The sequence below is a fragment of the Mirounga angustirostris genome, unplaced genomic scaffold (assembly GCF_029215605.1).
Source record: "Mirounga angustirostris isolate CCGP_5_RB_7025 unplaced genomic scaffold, mMirAng1.0.hap1 SCAF_4, whole genome shotgun sequence".
Lineage (NCBI taxonomy): Eukaryota > Metazoa > Chordata > Mammalia > Carnivora > Phocidae > Mirounga > Mirounga angustirostris.
In genome coordinates this window covers 97,898,265-97,915,558 of record NW_026991712.1, presented here as the reverse complement: position 1 = coordinate 97,915,558, position 17,294 = coordinate 97,898,265, and the positions used below count along the sequence as shown (strand labels likewise).

The 17,294-nt window shown below is 40.8% G+C and overlaps 1 pseudogene; it reads left to right on the top strand.

Moving 5' to 3' along the window:
* The first annotated feature begins 14,412 nt into the window (after positions 1-14,412).
* LOC123860283 (olfactory receptor 11A1-like) lies at positions 14,413-15,425 on the top strand (annotated as a pseudogene).
* The last annotated feature ends 1,869 nt before the right edge of the window (positions 15,426-17,294 follow it).

Genomic DNA, 17,294 nt, shown 5'->3' with positions numbered 1-17,294 from the left:
GTGCTCCATGCAGAATGTGCCCTCCTCAATACCCACCACCAGGCCAACCCATCCTCCCACCTCCCTCCCCTCTAGAACCCTGTTTGTTTTTCAGAGTCCATCGTCTCTCATGGTTCGTCTACCCCTCCGATTTCCCCCGCTTCATTCTTCCCCTCCCGCTACCTTCTTCTTCTTTTTTTTTTTTCTTAACATATATTGCATTATTTGTTTCAGAGGTACAGATCTGAGATTCAACAGTCTTGCACAATTCACAGCGCTTACCAGAGCACATACCCTCCCCAGTGTCTATCACCCAGTCACCCCATCCCTCCCACCCCACCCCCCACTCCAACAACACTCAGTTTGTTTCCTGCGATTAAGAATTCCTCATATCAGTGAGATCATATGATGCATGTCTTTCTCTGTTTGAATTATTTCACTCAACATAATACCCTCCAGTTCCATCCACGTCGTTGCAAATGGCAAGATCTCATTCCTTTTGATGGCTGCATAATATTCCATTGTATATATATACCACATCTTCTTTATCCATTCATCTGTCGATGGACATCTTGGCTCTTTCCACAGTTTGGCTATTGTGGACATTGCTGCTATAAACATCGGGGTGCACGTACCCCTTCGGATCCCTACTTTTGTATCTTTGGGGTAAATACCCAGTAGTGCAATTGCTGGATCATATGGTAGCTCTATTTTCAACTTTTTGAGGAACCTCCATACAGTTTTCCAGAGTGGCTGCACCAGCTTGCATTCCCACCAACAGTGTAGGAGGGTTCCCCTTTCTCCGCATCCCGCCAACATCTGTCGTTTCCTGACTTGTTAATTTTAGCCATTCTAACTGGTGTGAGGTGGTATCTCATTGAGGTTTTGATTTGGATTTCCCTGATGCTGAGCGATATTGAGCACTTTTTCATGTGTCTGTTGGCCATTTGGATGTCTTCTTTGGAAAAATGTCTGTTCATGTCTTCTGCCCATTTCTTGATTGGATTCTTTGTTCTTTGGGTGTTGAGTTTGATGAGTTCTTTATAGATTTTGGATACTAGCCCTTTATCTGATATGTCATTTGCAAATATCTTCTCCCATTCTGTCGGTTGTCTTTTGGTTTTGTTGACTGTTTCCTTTGCTTTGCAAAAGCTTTTTATCTTGATGAAGTCCCAATAGTTCATTTTTGCCCTTGCTTCCCTTGCCTTTGGCGATGTTTCTAGGAAGAAGTTGCTTCGGCTGAGGTCAAAGAGGTCGCTGCCTGTGTTCTCCTTTAGGATGTTGATGGACTCCTGTCTCACATTGAGGTCTTTCAACCATTTGGAGTCTATTTTTGTGTGTGGTGTAAGGAAATGGTCCAGTTTCATTCTTCTGCATGTGGCTATCCAATTTTCCCAACACCATTTGTTGAAGAGACTCTTTGTTCCATTGGACATTCTTTCCTGCTTTGTCAAAGATGAGTTGACCATAGAGTTGAGGGTCCATTTCTGGGCTCTCTATTCTGTTCCATTGATCTATGTGTCTGTTTTTGTGCCAGTACCATGCTGTCTTGATGATGACAGCTTTGTAATAGAGCTGGAAGTCCAGAATTGTGATGCCGCCGGCTTTGCTTTTCTTTTTCAACATTCCTCTGGCTATGCAGGGTCTTTTCTGGTTCCATACAAATTTTAGGATTATATGTTCCATTTCTTTGAAAAAAGTGGATGGTATTTTGATGGGGATTGCATTGAATGTGTAGATTGCTCTAGGTAGCATTGACATCTTCACAATATTTGTTCTTCCAATCCATGAGCATGGAACGTTTTTCCATTTCTTTGTGTCTTCCTCAATTTCTTTCATGAGTATTTTATAGTTTTCTGAGTACAGATCCTTTGTCTCTTTGGTTAGATTTATTCCTAGGTATCTTATGGTTTTGGGTGCAATTGTAAATGGGATCGACTCCTTAATTTCTCTTTCTTCTGTCTTGTTGTTGGTGTATAGGAATGCCACTGACTTCTGTGCATTGATTTTATATCCTGCCACTTTCCTGAATTCCTGTATGAGTTCTAGCAGTTTTGGGGTGGAGTCTTTTGGGTTTTCCACATAAAGTATCATATCATCTGCAAAGAGTGAGAGTTTGACTTCTTCTTTGCCAATTTGGATGCCTTTGATTTCTTTTTGTTGTCTGATTGCTGTGGCTAGGACTTCCAATACTATGTTGAATAGCAGTGGTGATAGTGGACATCCCTGCCGTGTTTCTGACCTTAGGGGAAAGCTCTCAGGTTTTCCCCATTGAGAATAATATTCACTGTAGGTTTTTCATAGATGGCTTTTATGATATTGAGGTATGTACCCTCTATCCCTATACTCTGAAGAGTTTTGATCAAGAAAGGATGCTGTACTTTGTCAAAAGCTTTTTCTGCATCTATTGAGAGGATCATATGATTCTTGTTCTTTCTTTTATTAATGTATTGTATTACATTGATTGATTTGTGGATGTTGAACCAACCTTGCAGCCCAGGAATAAATCCCACTTAGTCATGGTGAATAATCTTTTTAATGTACTGTTGGATCCTATTGGCTAGTATTTTGGTGAGAATTTTTGCATCCATGTTCATCAGGGATATTGGTCTGTAATTCTCCTTTTTGATGGGGTCTTTGATTTTGGGATCAAGGTAATGGTGGCCTTATAAAACGAGTTTGCAAGTCTTCCTTCCATTTTTTATTTTTTGGAACAGCTTCAGAAGAATAGGTATTAATTCTTCTTTAAATGTTTGGTAGAATTCCCTTGGGAAGCCATCTGGCCCTGGGCTCTTGTTTGTTGAGAGATTTTTGATTATTGCTTCAATTCCTTAGTGGTTATAGGTCTGTTCAGGTTTTCTACTTCTTCCTGGTTCAGTTTTGGTAGTTGATACATTTCCAGGAATGCATCCATTTTTCCAGATTATCTAATTTGCTGGCATAGAGTTGCTCATAATATGTTCTTATAATTGTTTGTATTTCTTTGATGTTGATTGTGATCTCTCCTCTTTTATTCATGATTTTGTTGATTTGGGTCATTTCTCTTTTCTTTTTGATAAGTCTGGCCAGGGGTTTATCAATCTTATTAATTCTTTCAAGGAACCAACTTCTAGTTTCGTTTATCTGTTCTACTGTTCTTTTGGTTTCTATTTCATTGATTTCTGCTCTGATCTTTATTATTTCTCTTCTCCTGTTGGGTTTAGGCTTTATTTGCTGTTCTTTTTCCAACTCCTTTAGGTGTAAGGTTAGGTTGTGTATTTGAGACCTTTCTTGCTTCTTGAGAAAGGCTTGTATTGCTATATACTTTCCTCTCAGGACCGCCTTTGCAGCATCCCAAAAATTTTGAACAGTTGTGTTTTCATTTTTATTTGTTTCCATGAATTTTTTAAATTCTTCTTTAATTTCCTGGTTGACCCATTCATTCTTTAGTAGGATGCTCTTTAACCTCCATGTATTTGAGTTCTTTCCAACTTTCCTCTTGTGATTGAGTTCTAGTTTCAAAGCATTGTGGTCCAAAAATATTCAGGGAATGATCCCAATATTTTGGTACCTGTTGAAACTTGATTTGTGAGCTATGATGTGATCTATTCTGGAGAATGTTCCATGGGCACTAGAGAAGAATGTGTATTCTGTTGCTTTGGGATGGAATGTTCTGAATGTATCTGTGAAGTCCATTTGCTCCAGTGTGTCATTTAAAGTCTTTATTTCCTTGTTGATCTTTTGCTTAGATGATCTGTTCATTTCAGTGAGGCGGGTGTTAAAGTCCCCTACTATTTTTGTATTGTTGTTGTGTTTCTCTGCTTTTGTTATTAATTGGCTTATATAATTGTCTGCTCCCATGTTAGGGGCATAGATATTTACAATTGTTAGATCTTCTTGTTGGATAAACCCTTTAAGTATGGTACAGTGTCCTTCTTCATATCTTATTATAGTCTTTGGTTTAAAATCTAATTTGTCTGATATAAGGATTGCCACCCCAGCTTTCATTTGATGTCCATTAACAAGGTAAATGGTTTTCCACCTCCTCATTTTCAATCTGGAGGTGTCTTTGGGTCTAAAATGAGTCTCTTGCAGACAGCATATCGATGAGTCTTGGTTTTTTTTTTTTTTATCCAATCTGATACCCTGTGTCTTTTGATTGGGACATTCAGCCCATTTACATTCAGGGTAACTATTGAAAGATATGAATTTAGTACCATTGTATTGCCTGTTACTGTATATTGTCTGTGTTCCTTTCTGGCCTATGTTACTTTTAGGCTCTCTCCTTGCTTAGAGGACCCCTTTCAATATTTCTTGTAGGGCTGGTTTCATGTTTGCAAATTCCTTTAGTTTTTGTTTGTCCTGGAGGCTTTTTATCTTTCCTTCTATTTTCAGTGACAGCCTAGCTGGATATAGTATTCTTGGCTGCATATTTTTCTCATTTAGTGCTCTGAAGATATCATGCCAGTCCTTTCTGGCCTGCCAGGTCTCTGTGGATAGGTCTGTTGCCAATCTAATGTTTCTACTATTGTAGGTTACAGACCTCTTGTCCCAAGCTGCTTTCAGGATTTTCTCTTTGTCTCTGAGATTTGTAAGTTTTACTATTAGATGTTGGGGTGTTGACCTATTTTTATTGATTTTGAGGGGGGTTCTCTGTGCCTCCTGGACTTTGATGCCTGTTTCCTTCCCCAAATTAGGGAATTTCTCTGCTATAATTTGCTCCAATAAACCTTCTGCCCCTCTCTCTCTTCTTCTTCTAGGATCCCAATTATTCTAATATTGTTTTGTCTTATGGTATCACTTATCTCTCGAATTCTGGCCTTGTGATCCAGTAGTTGTTTATCTCTCTTTTTCTCAGCTCCTTTTTTTCCATCATTTGGTCTTCTATATCACTAATTCTCTCTTCTGCCTCATTTATCCTGGCCTTTAGAGCCTCCATTTTTGATTACACCTTATTAATAGCCTTTTTGATTTTGACTTGGTTAGATTTTAGTTCTTTTATTTCTCCAGAAAGGGTTTCTCTAATAACTTCCATGCTTTTTTCAAGCCCAGCTAGTATCTTTAAAATCGTCATTTTGAACTCTAGTTCCAACATCTTACTAATGTCCATATTGATTAGGTCTCTGGCAGTTGGTACTGCCTCTTGTTCTTTTTTTTGAGATGATTTTTTCTGTCTTGTCATTTTGTCCAGAGGAGAATAGATGAATGAGAGAACAAAATGCTAACAGGGTAACAATGACCCCAGAAAAATATACACTGAATAAATCAGAAGAGACCTGAAACCAGGGGAAAAGAAAGGGAAAGAAGGAAAAAAGAAAAAAAGAAAAAGAAAGAAAAAAAAAGAATATGATCAAATATAATCAGGCTGGTGAATAGAGCAGTGCCACACACTAGTTTTGGGGTGCATTTTGGTCTGTTAGAAGAAACTGCCTCCCAAAATTTTAAAGAAAGAAAAGTTTATATATGTACAAAAATTAGGGTAAATACAATGAAGGGATGGAATATTACTGTAAAGATGAAAATTATAAAAGATTTTATAAAAGGAATTGATAAGAAGTTGGGTGAAAAAATAAAGAAGAGAAATTAAAAAAAAAAGTGAGAGAATGTGATCAGGCAGGAGACTAGAACAAAGCCATACACTAGAGATTTAGGATATATTTTGGTCTGTTAGAAGAAACTGTATCCCAAAATTTTAAAGAGAGAACAACTCATATATGTACCAAAAATAAGGTTAACTACTATGAAGGGATAGAATATGACTCTAAAACTGAAAAATAAAAAGGATTTTTTAAAAAGGGATTGATAAGATATTGGTTGAAAAAGGGAAAAAGAAAAATTTTAAAAAATAGAAAAAGAAAATTTTAAAAATTAACTTTGAAAGACTAAAGAATCAGGGGGAAAAAAGCCATGGATTCTATGTGCTGTGTTCCTCTAGCGCTGGAGTTCTGCTGTTCTCATTGATTGGTAAACTTGGTCTTGGCTGGCTGTTCTTGCTGATCTTCTGGGGTTGGGGGGCTGTTGCCGTGGTTCTCAAATGTCTTTGCCCGAGGCAGAATTGCCCCGCCCCTGCTAGGGGCTGCACTAAGTAATCTGCTTGGGTTTGGTTTGTTCTCGGGAGCTTTTGTTCCCTGCAAGCTTTCTGTACAGCTTTGGAGGACGAGAGTGAAAATGGCGGCCTCCCAATCTCCACCCTGGAGGAGCTGAGAACTCGGGTCCCCACTCCTCAGTGTGCCCCCAGAGAAAAGCAGTCAGTCACTGCCATCTCCCCAGTCTCTGGCCGCACTCTGTGCTCACACGGCCTGTGACCAAGCGTTTCTATCTCTGGCACATGACCCCGTGTGGAATTGCCAAACCCAGCAGATCCCTGCAGTGCGCTCCCGCGCCACTCCTCCCAGGGGAGGAAGGGGAGTATCCCTGGATCTGCCGCTTTTTGGGTCCCTGCTGGAAGAGCAGTGGCCCGACTATGCTGTAGATCCCGGTTTATGGCAACCCCGAGCTAAGAGCCCACTCCTTGGCTCCATCTCTGGAGCCAGCTTCCCCACTCCGATACTTGGGAGCTCTGCTGCACTTAGGCATCCCCGGTCTTTCTGTGACCCTGAGGTTCCTGAGACCACACTGTCCCATGAGGTTTCCACCCCCCGCTTAGCCTTTGGAGCAATGTCCCTTAGTGGAGCAGACTTGTAGAAGTTCCAATTTTGTGCTCCACTGCTCTATCACTTGCCGGGAGTGGCTGATGGAGTCCCCATCTCCCGTGGTCTATCTTCCCAAATATCACCTCAGATTCACTTCTCTGCATGTCCTACCTTCCAGAAAGTGGTCGCTTTTCTGTTCAGAGAGTTGCTGCTACTCTTTTCTTCAATCTCCTGTTGAGTTCGTAGGTGTTCAGAATGGTCTGACCCCTATCTAGCTGAATTCCTGGGACCAGACAAAATTTAGGTCTCCTACTCGTCCGCCATCTTGCCGAGAGACAAGATCTCATTCTTTTTGATGGTTGAGTAATATCCCATTGTATATCTATACAGTATCTTTATCCATTCATCTATTGATGGACACTGGGGTTGCTTCCATATCTTGGCAACTGTAAATAATAGTGTAATAAACATATGGGTGCACTATCTTTTTGAATTAGTGTTTTTTTTTTCTTTGAGTAAATACCCAGTAGTGCAATTACTGGATCATATGGTGTTTCTATTTTTAAGTTTTTGAAAAACCTCCATACTGTTTTCCACAGTGGCTGCACCAATTTACATTCCTACCACTATGCACAATGGATCCCTTTTCTCCACATCCTCACCAACACTTTCATTTCCTGCTTTTTGTTTGTTTTGTTTTTGATTCTAGCCATTCTGACAGTTGTACTGTGATATCTCATGATTTTGATTTGTATTTCCCTGATGATTAGTGATGTTGAGCATCTTTTCATGTCTGTTGGTCATCTATATATCTTCTTTGGGAAAATGTCTATTCAGGTCCTCTGCTCATTTTTAACTAGATATTTTTGGGGGGAGGGCTGTTGAATTGTATAAGTTCTTTATATATTTTGGGTATTAACCCATTATCAAATATATCATTTGTGATTATCTTCTCCCATTCAGTATGTTACCTTTTCATTTTGTTGATGATTTCCTTTGCTGTGCAAAAGCTTTTATTTTAGTGTAGTCCCAATAGTTTATTTTTTGCTTTTATTTTCCTTATCTGAGGAGACATACAGAGAAAAATGTTGCCAAGCCTAATGTCTAAGAGATTACTGCCTAGTATTCTTTAAGGAGTTTTATTGTTTTAGGTCTCATATTTAGGTCTTTAATCCATTTTGAGTTTACTTTTGTGTACAGTGTGAGAAAGTAGTCTAGTTTCATTCTTTTGCATGTAGTTCTCCAGTATTCCCAGTACCATTTATTGAAGAGACTGTCTTTTTCCCCACTGTATATTTTTGCTTCCTTTATTGTAGATTAATTGACAATATAAGTACGGGTTTATTTCTGGGCTCTCTATTCTGTTCCATTGATCTGTTTCTATTTTTGTTTCAGAATCATATTGTTTTGATTACTACAGTTTTATAGTATATCTTGAAACCTGGGATTGTGATACCTCCAGATTTGTTCTTCTTTCTCTGGCTATTCAAGGTCTTTTGTGGTTCCATAAAATTTTTAGTATTATTTGTCCTAGTTCTTTGAGAAATGCTATTAAATATTTTAATAGGGCTAGAATTGAATCTATAAATTGCTTTGGGTAGTATAGAATTTTAATAATATTAATTCTTCCAATCCATGAGCATGGAATATCTTTCCATTTATTTGCAACATCTTCAATTTCTTTCACCAGTGTTTATAGTTTTTAGATTACAGGTCTTTCACCCCCTTGGTTAAGTTTATTCCTATTCCTAGGTATTTTATTCTTTTTGGTACAGTTGTAAATGGAATTGTTTTCTTAATTTCTCTTTCTTCTACTTCATTATTAGTGTGTAGAAGCACAACCAATTGCTGTTTATTAATTTTGTGTCCTGCAACTTTACTGAATTCATTTATTATAAAGCTTGTATTCTTGAATATTTTTGGATCAGTGGCTTGAATGCCAAAAAATAAATGTCTTTTCAAGAGTAGAAAATGAGTTCAAAACTTCTTAGAGGGGCACCTGGGTGGCTCAGTCGTTAAGCGTCTGCCTTCGGTTCAGGTCATGATCCCAGAGTCCTGGAATCGAGCCCTACATCGGGCTCCCTGCTCAATGGGCAGCCTGCTTCTCCCTTCCTCTCTGACTCTTCCCCCTGTTCGTGCTATCATTCTGTCTCTCAAATAAATAAAATCTTTGAAAAAAAAAAACAACCTCTTAGAAACTGCAAAATAACTAATTGGCTTCAATACTGAAGAAGGCTTCTTCTGAATGGTCTCATTCTAAATAAAGTAATCTTTGCTGTTTTTATCAGTGACCTTTTACTTTTTAGGTATAATTTGCTATTTAAAAACATTTTTAGTTTCAAGAACCACTTCCATTACGTATTCACAGCCTCAATTCTGGTACCAGAGACCCCCCCCCCCGCTTTTTTAAAGGGGACAGATGTTTACTGACAACACCGCAAGGGGGCAGAGGGCAGGACAGCAAGGGAGGGACTGTCTGCCCTACAGCCCCTTTTTAACCTGACAGGGTAACAGTACCATGTGCACTCTGGAGGAAGGGGCTTGCTAAAATAGAAAGAACATTGCATTTGAAGGCAGACATTTGCTCACATATTTATTCATCTGATGAATAAGTTTTATTTATATTTTATATTAAGATTTATAAATACTAATTTTTATTAATATAACATTTATAATATTTATAAATATTAATATATTTATTATAAATCTTACTATGTGCCAGGCTCTGAGGTAGATACAATAGTGATGGAAATAGACATGCTCTGCCTTCATGGAGCTTTCCATCCAATCCCAGCCCCCTTACATTCTTCTGCTTGGGTAATTTTGAACAAGTCACTTCATCTCTCAAAGCCTGGATTTCCTCACTTGTATGATGGGCAATATGGACAAAGATTGTAAAGATTACAGAGAATATAGGCTTAACCCCAAGCCTGGCATACAGTCACTACTCAGTAGATTTCAGTGAGGACATCCTAGTCCAAAGCCTCATGTATTCAGATATGCGTTCATTCACGAGTTCAAATAGTGGTAAATACCAAGGTTTCAGGAAATCTGGGTGCTAGTTCATAGCGAAAACACTTCAGTTCTAATGAACAAATGAGGTCATTTCAATTCATTGATTATTTTATCGTCTCATTTGTTATACTTATCAGGCAGCTGTATTAATTTGTTAGCTGGAACAAATATCTCTTCAGTTTGTAATGCCTGTCAGTAGATGATAATTTTAATTCCATAAGGTCACCAATCACAAACTTACATTTCCTAGAAGAGGGCTAGCCTCAGTTACAATTTTTAATAAATGAGAAATATCCAGGAGGACACAAGTTCTTTGGAATCCTAGTTATTGGCTTTGACAGCAAATGTTTGCTATCATAGATATTTCAATTCCCTACCAAATCTACACAATAAGGAAATGCCCAGCCATTCTTTTCCAGAGGATAGAAAAAACTGAATACTTCTTTCAAAATATTGTTTTAATCCATTCCCCGAAGCATAACATAATTATGCATTTTTAATCACTAAATTAGAGCTCTTGATACAGGTAATATAAATGCAAATAGTCATTATTAAAATAGAAGCTTAACACACAGCAACGGAAAAAAGATCTCCTCTAAGGTGAAGGTAACCTGGTTTCACATAATTTGCAAAACAAACAGCAATTCCCCACCAGAGTCATTTGGGAAATGCCCATGAGCGCCAGCATCAGGGGAGGTGATGGCTTTGCCCACTGAGGAACTCCAGTTTACACAGAGGAAGGTTGAGACGGAGCAAAATTCAAGTGGCCTCCTAGATTCATGTGGAAAGACAGCCCCAATTTAGCTTCCATCAAGGGAGGTAGCTCTCTGGATAAAAGCAGGATTCCAGATGTGTAGCCCAATTCTCTGAATCCAGGGGAGGTGGACATGCCATTGTCTCTGTGGCCTGGCTCCCCAAAGTAGGAATGGACCCCTCTAAGCCACAGGTAAAGCTCTTCTATTCTGCTGGTACACACTTCAGTGTTTCCTGTTTTGAGTCTGTTCTTTGCCATATGAGGCCAGGGGTACAATTCCCTAGCACACTAGATCAACTATCAGTGTAGTAACAAAATCAAACTGTCTATCTGGTTAACCAACTGTTCACCTGAATTCACCAGCCACTGGCAAGAGTCTATAGCCCTTATCAATAGGCCAAGTGTTGGCTGAATGGATTGGTTGGTGACTGACACTTAATTCAGCTAAGAGAAAGGATCCCATTCATACAGCACCCGAATCACTTCCTGTTCCCTCTTGCTTTTTGGTTAATGGAAGCCACAAAACCTATGATTCCTTCCTGAGTATTTGTTTTTACTTTGCTTTGTGAGAACCGTCTTCTCTTTCCTACAAATTTGCTTTGTGTGTGTCTTGGGGAATGGAATGTTTGCCAATGAGCAAAAAACCTGAAGTTTGGAAGGGACGTGAAAAATCATCAAACCCCAGTAATTCTTCAGTGCTTAAGTCTTCTTTGATTGTTTTCACATTTATTTTTGTTGAACATCTCCAGTGAAGCAGTTACATTCCTAAAAGAGCTCACCTATGTTTAGATAGCACTAACTGCTGATATAACTGGGGAGAAAAGAGGGAAGGGCAGAGAAAGAGGTGAAGAGAAGAGGAAGGGGGAGGGAGAAAGCTCTACCACTAACTGAGCACTTACTCCGACCCCAGCCCTGTGCCCACAGGAATTACAGACATATTATGTTGTTTGGGCTTGTGGTTCTAGAGTCAAGAAGCAGACAGAGGCAGAGTTAACACAGGGGCATGATTCCCTCACTTCTGCTAAGGAAACAAGAGCAAGAGATAGTGGCTGCATGCTAGGATAGGTTGGCCAGGATCACCGACCTCTCTGCTGCCCTACGAATCCTCATTGGCACCCCCTGTAGACAGCAGAGTTCTTCTTCCCTTAAAGGTTATAAAATGCCTTTGCTTACATCTCTTCATGGTCGAACAGGGATTGGAATCCAGGCCTGTTTAGTGTTAGAGTGTTCTCAACCAGGCGTTGCTAATTAGTTCTGTCCTACCTTTCACTGGCTGTCTATTCTTCCTCATGTCTCTGCACTGCATCCAGCTGGCGCTGCAACCCCGCAGCAGAAATGTAATTAACTAGTTGGTAGAAGGGAAGTGGTAATCCCCTGTGCACATTCTCAAGTGTTCTTGGATTTTTTTAAGCTAAGAGGCTGACCCAATTTTTTTTTTTTTAAGATTATAAAGAAAGGACATAGAAGTAGCCGTGTGAAAGCAACTCCAGGTGACAGGTGGAGAAAGTTGTTAGAGTTTGTGACCCTTTATGGGATGGCTCCTTCATCAGCCAACAATGCAGACCTCCCTTTACCTGAAGTTAAAAGCATGATAGGCTGCTTCGTGGAAACTTTCCTCTTTCTGCCTCTGTGAGACAATGCAAACTAGCTCATGTACCCAGGTCCCAGAAGCAGCAGTGTCTGTGGTTAGGAGTGAGGGACTGAGGGCGAGTCAGAATCTCATTTCTGCCACTTTCTAGCTGATGACTATGGGTAAGTGTTTTAATTTTTCTGTGACTTCATCTGCAAAGGAAGGATAATAAGTCAGGGTAATAACCCACCAGAGGGTTGCTGCGATGACAGAGTTCTATTTTTTCAGCTTGGGACATGCCTGGGACCCAATGATATCCTCCTCATTGGCAGGAATCGCAGCAGCAACCAGGAGTCTGGCTGTGCGCAGTCAGAACCAAAGCCCTCCCTCCGAGATCTCAGATCCTTATTTGTGCTTTTCAGGGATGGAAAGAAGGCGTCTCTTTGTGCCTTCCCCACGCTCCACTCAATGGGCTCAGAATCTGAGTCACCAGTTGCCAAGCATCCCATAGGTACCAAGATTCTCAGTCAGCACAAATGCTGGGTTAGTTCTGTGAGCCACGTGGAAAGCTAGAACTGGGACCCCACCGAATGATACCCAGGACACTGGGTCAATTTTAAAATGGGATTCAGGTACTGCCAGAAGCTCTTAGTATGATGAGAGATGGCTGGAAGGGCTTTCATGACTCAGACAATTACATGCACTAACACTGCAGGATGTGGCAAAACAAACAGGGACTCGTTGCCAATGCCTCCTTCAAAGTAAAGGCAATTTCTCGGTGAACTTACGTAACGTTGGCAGCCCCGAAGCAGCCAGCAATTTCGCTCTTTGTATTTATGTTTTTGCACATTCTAGGCACATGTTACGTTCTTCTCCCTCCTAGTATCCCATTTTATGAATGAGAGACTGTGTCTCAGAGAAGTTAAATACCTTGTTTCAAAGTCTGACCCTTATAAAGCCACACCCTTGGCTTTGTACAGGGCGCTCTGGCTATTCCCTAATAACTACCTTGTTATTACCCTGGTGCTTCCCATACCTGCAAATAGCGATCCCCATCCCCACCTGCAACAATATGCTCCCTCCACAACTATCTTAAGAGGTAACGGATCCAGGGGGCACCCGGGTGGCTCAGTTGGTTAAGCGTCTGCCTTCAGCTCAGTTCGTGATCCCAGTATCCTGGGATTGAGCCCATAGTTGGGCTCCCTGCTCAGTGGGGAGTCTGCTTCTTCCTCCCCCTGATCTTGCGCTCTCGCTCACTCTCTCTCCCTCTCAAATAAATAAATAAAATCTTTAAAAAAAAAAGAAGAAGAAGAAAGTAATGAATCTAGCACAAGGGGGTTGAGAAGAGTCAAATGGTTTCAGCCTCTGGCCCTGTCTGAGGATAACAGTATTTCTTGGGTAGGTCCTCTCTCTGTCCTGAATTTCAGGGTAGGGCCTTTGGCTTGGACTAAGATGGAATTGAGGAGGAGACCTGGGCCTTCTTATCTCATTCAAAAGAAGGTGCGGCTACCTTATACTCCATTGGCTGGTTGTACACAGTGCCTTAGGCCACCTGGTTCTGAATCTTCTCCCATACTGCTGCCCAACATAAAATCTTTTTTTTTTTAAGATTTTATTATTTATTTGAGAGAGAGGGGGAGAGCGCATGGGCATGAGAGAGAGAGAAAGAGAGAGTGGGAGCATTAGCACAAGCACGAGCACAAGCAGGGGAAGCAGGCAGAGGGAGAGGGAGAAGCAGACGCCCTGCTCCCAGGACCCTGGGATCATGACCTGAGCAGAAGGTAGAGGTTCAACCAACTGAGCCACCCAGGCACTCCTCATAAAGTCTTTTTAATGACCTGATTTTTAAAACTGTGAGAGAAAGCACCCCTGCCTCTGAATTACACCAGCATGAGCACTCACGTGATTTTCTCTTGCTAATGTTCTGGAAACTGTAACAGAAATAAGAAACCTCTCAACTCACTGAAAAGCTGAAAGGAGAAAAATTCATAGTAGGTATGATAGGGACCATAGGTAGGATAGGACCACTGCATAACCAGTGCTTGAGGAGGGAGAGGAGAGTTCTTTGTCCTGGGCCCTTGATTCTCTAGGTCCTGCCTTAGAGTTCAAAAATTCTTTGGAATGTGCCTACCTTCCTTTTAGATCTTCTATTCTTTCCATAATTCCCCAAGCCACCATAGCGCATTCAGGACAAGCATACAGCAGATGATTCTTCTTCCCTTTATTTTTCCTCTGTCCTTTCTCCCCTTTGTATTCTTCCCCTTCCTTCAATGTCCTGCTTTACCCAAAGCCTGACATTGCTCCGGATGAAATGAAGACACAGGCAGGAGAAGGGGGGGATTGGAGTGGTCACAAGTTCTTACTGCAAATTCTTTTCTTTCCCATTTCAGGCTTGGAAAAAAAGATATACTCCTCCACCCAAATAAAAAACCTTCCAAAAACCTGAACAGGGAATGAAAATCACCCACATCAGTCCATGGTCTATGTGTAAGCTAGAACTTTCTACACTTTGCATGTCTTATCACTGGGTGTCCTGGGGAAGCCAAGGCATCCTGCCCTGGGAAAACCAAACAACCATTGTGGAATTTGTGCTTTGAGGATTCTCCTCCAACCGACAGCTAAATATTTTCTTCTTCATAACGTTTTTTGCTTTCTACATCTTAATCATTTCTGGAAACATCCTCATTGTTCTGCTAGTTTTGTTCAGCCAGCACCTCCACATCCCCATGTACTTCTTCCTGGTGAATTTGTCCTTTCTAGAGATCTGCTATACCTCCAATATTGTTCCTAAGATGTTACTGATTATCATAGCCGAACAGAAGACTATCTCTGTGGCGGGTTGCCTGGCACAGTTCTACTTCTTTGGATCCCTGGCTGCAACAGAGTGTCTCCTGCTCGCTGTGATGTCCTATGACCGATACCTGGCCATCTGCCAACCTCTCCGCTATCCCATCCTCATGAATGGCCCCCTTTGCATTAGGCTGGCTGCCAGCTCTTGGCTCTGCTGCTTCCTCCTTACAGCAATCACTGTGGTCCTACTGTCTAGACTAACCTTCTGTGGACCCAATGAGATTGATCACTTCTTCGGTGACTTCACCCCTCTGGTCCATCTCTCCTGCATGGACACCTCACTGACTGAGACCATCGCCTTCGCCACCTCCTCTGCAGTAACTCTGGTTCCATTTCTCCTCATCACTGCCTCCTACTCCTGCATTCTTGTGGCTATCCTAAGAATTCCATCTGGCACAGGCCAGAGAAAGGCCTTCTCCACCTGCTCCTCCCACCTCACCGTGGTCACAGTGTTTTATGGGACACTCATCACCACATACCTGTGCCTTTGGCCAATTCTTCACAACTTTTGTGCAAAGGATTCTCTCTGCTCTACGCCATCCTGACACCCATGTTCAACCCTATCATCTACAGCCTGAGAAACAGAGACATCCATGAAGCCCTGAAGATGTGCTTGAGTAAGAAGCCAGCTTTCCTCCTCAGCTGATGCAAAAAGGAAAAGTTGGATATTTGTCCAAGGGACAATGAATTGGATTGAGTAATTTAAATTCTATGTAAAAGGCACCACCTGCACCGGGAGTTATTAAAGCCAGATGACCGGATGTTCCTGAGCATGGCTGTGGATGCTGCGGAGTTCTGATAGCCTCAGATGAACTAGGGTCCCAGGAATGGCCTCAGTAGGTCAAGTTCTGCTCCATTATCTTCAATAGATCTGGATCCTTGTGTAAAAGCTCACCTGACAAATAAGCTGCAAAGGTTGGTTGCTCATTTATTAAAATATTCATCAAGGTCTACTATGTCTGAGGCACTGTACTACATATAGGTGATAAAATGAACAAAAACAGAGACAGTCCCTGCTTTCACGAACCCACAATCTATAAGGGGATGACAAACATTAATCAGATAACTAACATAAAACTACATATAAATATAAAACTACACTTGTGATTCAAAATTAAAAAAAAAAAAAAAGATGACTAGTACTTACCTATTAGAATGGCCAAAATCCGGAACACTGACAACACCAAATGTTGGTGAAGATGTGGAGCCACAGGAACTCTCATTCATTGCCAGCAGAAATGCAAAATGGTATAGCCACTTTAAGACAGTTTGGAAGTTTCTTACAAAACTTCATAAGCTTTTACTGTACAATCCAGTTATCACATTCCTTGGTATTTACCCAAATGAGTTTAAAACTTATGTTTACACGAAAAACTTCACATGGATGTTTATAGCAGCTTTATTCATAATTGCCCAAACTTGGAAGCAACCAAGATGCCCTTCAATGGATAAATGGAAAAATAAACTGGTACATTCAGACAGTGGGATATTATTCAAAGCTAAAAAAGTAATGAGCTATCAAGATCTGAAAGATGTGAAGGAAACCTGAAATAGATGTTATTAAGTGAAAGAAGTTAATCATAACATCATATGATCCCAACTATATGACATTCCACAAAAAAGCAAAACTATGGAGACAGTAAAAAAATCAGTAGTTGCCAGAGGTTAGGGTCAGGGGAGGGATGAATAGAGAACACAGGATTTTAGGGCAGTGAAACTATTCTGTATGATACTACAAAGTGGATACATGTCATTATACATTTGGCAGAACCCACAGAATGTACACCACCAAGAGTGCACTCAAATGTAAATTCTGTAGGTTCACTGACTGTAACAAATGTGCCACTCTGGGGGAAATGTTGATAATGGGGGAGACTGCAAGTATGGGGTATTAACCTTAAAAAAAACCTGCCAGTTATCTTACCAGCAAAAATGGGTTTATTTGGGAATAACAGAGAATTGCAATCCAGACCAAGAAAGCTATGGCAGAGCCATAGGCAAGTCTGCAGAACAGGAGAGGAAAGCTCTTTTATAGAAGAAGAAAGGGGAGAAGTTGGGAAGGCTGTTACAAGCAAAATGTCCATCGCAGTAAACAGGGAGTTCAAAGTATAGTGGCTTCTCATTAGTTGGACTGTTGCAGGAGAGGAAGAGAGCCTTTCTTCCTCCTGCTAGGGTAGTAAAGTAGTATCCATGTGCAAGATCCATCTCTCCTTATTGGGTCACCAATTGATGAGGGGTGGGACATGAATGCTCCCTCTGCTGGTCTCCCAACACTATTCTTAATGAGATTTCAACTAACATAACATAATAAAATTAAATTAAATTTAAAAAAATGAGATTTCCTCTTATTAATATTCACCTTGTCCCCCTTTTGATCAAGATCTCTCTTTGAAAGGATCGCTGATCAAGAGTCAGGTTTTCCATATTTAGTGGTTTTGCCCCTCAGTGCCAGGAAGGACCTTTCCTGATTGTCACATCCTACATTGGAGGGAAAGTGCATAGCAGCTGGAAACCA